This window comes from Anolis sagrei, chromosome 1 (assembly GCF_037176765.1).
Source record: "Anolis sagrei isolate rAnoSag1 chromosome 1, rAnoSag1.mat, whole genome shotgun sequence".
NCBI lineage: Eukaryota > Metazoa > Chordata > Lepidosauria > Squamata > Dactyloidae > Anolis > Anolis sagrei.
Genome location: NC_090021.1, coordinates 208,287,362 through 208,294,243, shown reverse-complemented (window position 1 = coordinate 208,294,243; position 6,882 = coordinate 208,287,362).

Here is a 6,882-nt window from a genome sequence, read left to right as displayed (position 1 = left end):
CATTATACTAAATATCCTTTCACCAGAAGCTGGCCACTTGGAGTGCCTCTGGTGTCTCTATGAGAAGGTCCTCTATTGTGCATGTGGCAGGGCTCAGGTTGCATTGTAGTAGGTGCTCTGTGGTTTGCTCTTGTCTGCACTTGCATTTTGTGGACTCCACTTTGTGGCCCCATTTCTTAAAGTTAGCTCTGCATCACATAGTCCCAGACCACAGTCCGTTCAGCGCCTTCCACGTCACCCAGTCTTCTGTGTGCACAGGAGTTTCAATGATGACCATACAGAGTAGATAAACTGATAAAGAAAGAAGGCAAGTTTTTTGCATAGAAGCAAAAAGAAGTGCAGTAGAATTCTTGTCTCCATCGGACTGGTGCCCACGGTTGAACCGACCCCTTTCTGACAAAAAATTTCTAGGTCCTCCCAACCATTCTATCATATCCATCAGTCAGAAGTTACTCTATGGCTTGTTGGAGGATCTAACAAGTGTGCAAACCGTGATCTGGTATTGCAGTTTTCAGATGACAAGCATGAATCTGTGAACCAGCCATGCAAAATAGTAACACAAGTACAAGCAAGCAGGATTTCTTGTTCTTCAATATTTGTATTGATTTGCTTCTTTGAAAATCTCAAAAGCTCACTTGGGATATGTGTCCACATGTGAGGGCCCTTAATCCTGATGAGAAGACAGACCTGGACCACCAGGGAATCCTATGCAGACGTTTGATGGCTAACTATCAGGAATGTGTGAACGATTCTGTTTTTTGTTATCGTGTCAGAAGTGAATTGAGAATCTACTGCAAGTCGCTTCTGGTGTGAGAGAATTCACCATCTGCAAGGATGTTACCCAAGGGGATGCCCGGATGTGTTACCATCCCATGAGAGGCTTCTCTCATGTCTCCACATGGGAGGCTGAAGCTGACAGATGGGAGCTCACCATGTCTTGTGGATTCGAACCGCAGACCTTCAAGCCTTCGGGTCAGCAGTTCAGCCAGCACAAGGGTTTAAACCATTGCACCACCTCACCTCCCGACCATTCTGGTGAATGCTGTACACAGGCTTCCCCTTCCTATAAATGTGTAATACTAGGATGACAATGATAAATGTTTTCTTTATTTATTTACGACATATATATGCCACCCTTCTCACCCCGAAGGGGACTCAGAGCGGCTTACAAGATATATATATACATACAATACGTTATATTATTAGCATAGTACAATATCAGTATTATATATTACTATATTGTACTATACCATTATAATTGTAATATTATTAGTAATATTACATGTAATAAAATTATTAATTATTATTATTAATAATATTATTAGTTATTTTAATTATTATTAATTAGTAGTATTATATTGTATTACATTATAATATTATAAATATATAATTATAATGTATATATCAATATACATAATGTATACAAAAATATAACGTATCTTGCATTTATTAGTTTACAATGTACAGTAAGTAAATGAATGGCTATGGTTTCAGCTTGAAATTTCCATTGTCTCTTGGGGAAGGAGGGAGGGGGGAATTTAAAATTCAGTCCTTGACTTCGCTCTTGTGTATCTTTTATGGTTTAATTTGAATGATGACTTTAGAAAAATGAATTCTTTGCTTCCCTTCCATCCTATCTATATCCTAGAGAGAAACCTCCTGTCTCCAACTGCCTCTGGAACAGTGGCAACCCAGCCTGAAAAGGTAGTTTTCCAACTTTGGTTAGCGATTGAGGAGCTTGTAAACAAATTCATAAATTTGTCATGCTGATTATAGTGTTGGCAAACACAATGGCTGATCATGTTATAAATGTTTATCAACACCCGCACTCACCCACCTGCTAAGAGGTGCTACGCTTTAATGAAATTGTTTGACTATCAAGGCTGGTTGCTAAGATACTATGTTCTCGTTACTAGGGATGTGATGCTTACAGATTTCTGTTATCAAATAATGATTAGAGATGTGCTAACCTCAAGGTGTTCCGTGCAGCGAAAGGTTTGCTGAGCCTCAAATTAGTAAACTGTCTGCCTGAGCAGATGCTCACAGAAGGAGCGCGCAAGCATCAAAGTTACAGGGCTGACATTTTAAAAGGAGACAATATAGGTCAGAAGAAGCACCCTCGCAAATGATGAAAGACCATTTGTGGCAATGTTTACATGATCCGTGGCCAAGCACGGCGTCTTTGTGACATATTTCCAACTTTGGGTGTGCTCGAGGCCTTGCCTCAAACAATTGCATCCCCCTTTTTTATTGCATTGAAAATGCCTTGAACTTCCTTCCCTTCAGTACCCCCATGTTCAGAAAATAACAGACCCCCTGGCTTTCTCTGTGGGAAATAAAGGAATGGGAATGGAGTTGAAAAAGGTGCATCTACACTGTAGAGTTAATTAAGTTTGACACCACTTTAATTGGCATGGGATTTGTCATTTGGTGAGGTTTAGCAGTCTTTGGCAGAGAAGGCTAAAGACTTACTAAAACAACTTCTGCGTTTCTATCTAGGTTAAAGGTTAAAGGTTCGAATCTGGGAAGTGGGGTGAATTCCCACTGTCAGCCCCAGCTTCTGCCAACCTAGCAGTTCAAAAACATGCAAATGTGAATAGATCAAAAGAGCCCACTTTTGTGGGAAGTTAAATGCGCTCCATGCAGTTCAGCCAGCCACATGACCTTAGAGGTGTCTATGGACAATGCTGACTGTTCGACTTAAAAATGGAGAGGAGCACCAACCCCCAGAGTCGGACATGACTGGACTTAAAGTCAGGAAAACCTTTACCTTTACCTTTACTAGCTGCATCTCAAGTATGATAATTTTTATTGTTTCAATTCAACATCCAGCATCTAGCATCAGGAATACATTGATGAAAAACTAATCAAGTGTTATGAAAATTAAAAAAATATCTAATGGGGATCGGAATTCCTTCTAATGTGGGTTGCACAATTTTGCTTGCAAACCTTTCCAGAAGGCAGCATAAATGTCATACCTTGGTTCATCACTGTTGGGAGAGACCATTTTATTCTGCTTAATCATCAGGTGAGGTAATGAATGGTATCCACAGCATTTGTGTTCACACTGCCAAAGAAGTAACCAATCTAAAGTGTAATTGTTGAGCTCATTCAAGCTGTAGTTAGAGTGCCAGCATTCATGTGAATCGGAGCTGAAAGTGAACAGCAATGAATAAATGTAGAGCAGAAATGGGTGGTTCCATTTTGGCTGTTGGGGATAATAATTTTTTGTCCATTTTACCACTGGGTGCGTTTTTCTACTTGATCCATTGCTACTACAGGAAAAAAAATCCTTCAATTACTATCAACCACAGAGCTGCAGGCAAATAAATTAAATTCAGCTGAGGGCTGTCTTTTCAATATACAATAGATCATTTCAGAAAATGTGAAACTGCACAGATGACCACTGTCGGAACATTCTTCAGTTCTGGAAGATCTGTATCATCATAACTCAGACGTGGGGATTTCCCCACAAAATTTACATTTTCAGATCTGTCGCTTCCAGTTCTGTAGCCATTATTCTGACATACCATTTTACAAAAATAAAACAACAGCTCGATCTATAGATATGCAATTTCACAAAAGTTTAATTAATATCTCTGGAGAAAGTGGATTGAAATCACAGAAGGCATGTGGTGAACATACCCATCTCCAGAAAAGCTTTTCTAGGGAGTGTGCATAACATGGAGCAAATGTATAGCTGTTTCACTCTGGAAGTACATCCCACCATGTTCTGATCAGAAGGAAGGGCATGGGAAATAGACAAGCATGGAGAAAAATATATCTGCACATTTGCACCAGTAGATGAGCAAGCACAACACTGATTGACTAGCATCTGGGTCATTACAATCCTGGTGTTACAATAACTTATTGATCACAAGCTACTTATAGGCGCTAAGAATAATTTGTACTGACTGGAGAAGGTTGAGCTGAATTTAGGGGGAGTATGGAGGCCTAATTAAGCATAGGATACACATCCCTCCAATGAATGAATCATACAGAGTTGAAAAAGACCATATTTGGGATCACACTGGGCCCTTTCACACAGTCCTATATCCCAGAATATCAAGGCAGAAAATCCCACATTATTTGAGTGTGGACTCAGATAACCTAGTTTAAAGCACATATTGTGGGATTTTCTGCCTTGATATTCTGGGATATAGCTCTGTGTGGAAGGGCCCATGGTCAATCTATGGCCCCTTCCACATAGGTGTATAAAATCCACATTGAACTGGATTATATGGCAGTGTGGATTCAGATAACCCAATTCAAAGCAGATATTGTGGATCATCTGCCTTGATATTATTATTATTATTATTATCTTTATTTGTACCCCGCTAGCATCTCCCGAAGGACTCGATGCGGCTTACAAAGGCCAAGGCCTCAAACACAACATATTCTGGATTATATGGCTGTGTAGAAGGACCCTATGCACAGAACTAGATGGGCCAATGGCTTGACTGTGTATTAGACAACTTCCTACATTCAGAACAAAATGTTTATTTATTAATTTGAAACATTTATATTCCGCCCTTCTCACTCTGCAGGGGACTCAGGGCAGAGCACAACATATATACAGCAAACGTTCAATGCCGGGACATAAAACCATAATACTTGGTCCCACAGACAGGTCTTCACCATCCTTCTGAAGACAGGAGGGAGGGGGCTGATCTAATATCGGGATGAGAAGGCCCTGTCTCTCATCCCCACCAAACGTGCCTATGATGGTGGCAAGACTGAGAGCAGGGCCTCTCCAGAAGTTCTTACTTTCCACAGTGGTTCATAAAGGGAGATGCGTTCAGACAGGTAAAGTGGACCTGGGCTGTTTAGGGCTTTATAGGTCAAAGTCAGTACTTTGAATTGTGCCCGGAAGTAAACAGGCAGCCAGTGGAGCTGATGTAACACGGGAGTTGTGTGCTCCCTGCGCCCCAGTTATTAACCTGGCTGTCTCTCGTTGGACTGTTTGAAGCTTCCAAACTGTCTTCAAAGGCAACCCCACATAGAGTGTGTTGCAGTAGTCTATCCTGGATGTAACGAGAGCATGGACCACCGTGGCCAAGTTAGAAGCTACGATCACTAAAAATAATACAGTATCGAACCCCTTATTCATGAATTTGGTAGTCATTATCTGATTTGAAGTGGAATATATGGCAGTGTGGAGTCAGATAACACAGTTCAACGCAGATATTGTGGGTTTTTCTGCCTTGATATATAAGGTCCACTATTGTCCACAGTTTCAAATATCTTGTAGAAACGAGGTGGGAAGTGTATATATTGTATATACTGAGTATTCTCATATTGTTTGACTATTTTCTCCTGTAGCAGGTAGGATACCCCATTATCTATGTCCAAGGAAATAGACGCCATAGTGACATCATTCTTCACCTGGGCATTTTCCTGATCACCAATCAAAGAAGTTATTTTTTAGTAACTTTAGTAAGATATTTCACCATTTTATTGCTGCTTTGTTGTTGGAGTTTATTGTATTTTGTGGGCTATAACAACTGTGTTTTGTGCCTTATTTTTACAATGAAAGATATAGAATTGTTTTCACAACACTAATCAAGATTTCTTGGATTCTGAGTATTGTAGTGAAAAGAGAATTTGAACCCATGTTTTCTCAATGCTATATTGATGCTTTAAACCAGCTCTCCCTGGACCACAACTCTCTCAACTTCATGGCAGATGATCCAGGAGAACAGGTTAAAAAAACCCAACAACTATCTGGCAATCTTCTGTCTGGGGAAGGTTGCTCTAAGCACTATGCCACACATTGTGTTGGTAAACTGTGCTTCAGATTAAACTGTGACTCCACAGGCATGGTATGAAATGTCTCTTTAAATTAATGCAACATTTTTTTTTCCTGGAAAAAAAAAGATTTAGCAATCACAGTGCTCTGAATGGATTTACAGTAGGGAGTTAATATAGCTGAGCAGAACCATCTATCGCTAATTCCGATAATATCAAGCCATGAATACCTGTCCATGTGGGATCGTACAGACACTTTATCTACAGCAGCTGTTGTCTGTTTGAGTTGGGGGAAAAGCTTTTCTTCAAATTTATGCTGTAGTGAGTGATTTGCATTGCATCAGATTATACTGGGATATATTGTGTCATATGGCATGACCTGGTATAACCTGACTTAATGCAACACACATGTTTGTATTGTATTACACGTTTTAAAAAAAGAATCTCAGAAAAGCTGCTGGGAGCAGGTGGCTTCTCTAAATGGAAGATACTTTCCCGTGGTATTTCATACCATCAAATACCAAAATGTGCCTAAAATGCTCAACAGAATTATCAGAGAAAATTGCAGAGAGAAATGTTTTTAATCTGCTTTTTATAATCATGAAGAGGGAGCACTAGATCTCCTTTAAAGTCGGGTGGTGCAGGTTGAGAAGTAAGGAGCGGAAATTATGGAAAAAGTAAGGGATGCTCATTAGTGTGTTTTAAAGCTGTCAATGGTTCTCTTTACATAAATGTATTCAAATTCATTCACTGTCCTCCTTAACTCTACAATACGTCTGTGAGTTAGAAGGGCTGGGTGCAGTGCACAAATAGTTCAAAAGTTCAACTCTGCATATAAAGTATAAGTTTCAAAAAGTCAGAAAATTTCAAATTATACTCCAAAGTTTATAGAGTATGAGGGTATCACATAGTCACTAATATGTTTTGCTACAAATCAGGAGACTTCATGGATCAGTTCCAGAACTGGATGTGGTGGACACAAAGCCCCAAATATCCCAGCCACAATCATATTAGCTGGGAGATTTGAGGACTTTTAGTTTCAAAACATAGTTTCACATGTATTTGTTGAGGTGAATAAATACAATTTTGTTGGGCAAGTCTTCCTTCTCCTGGCATCTGCTGTATCAGATAACA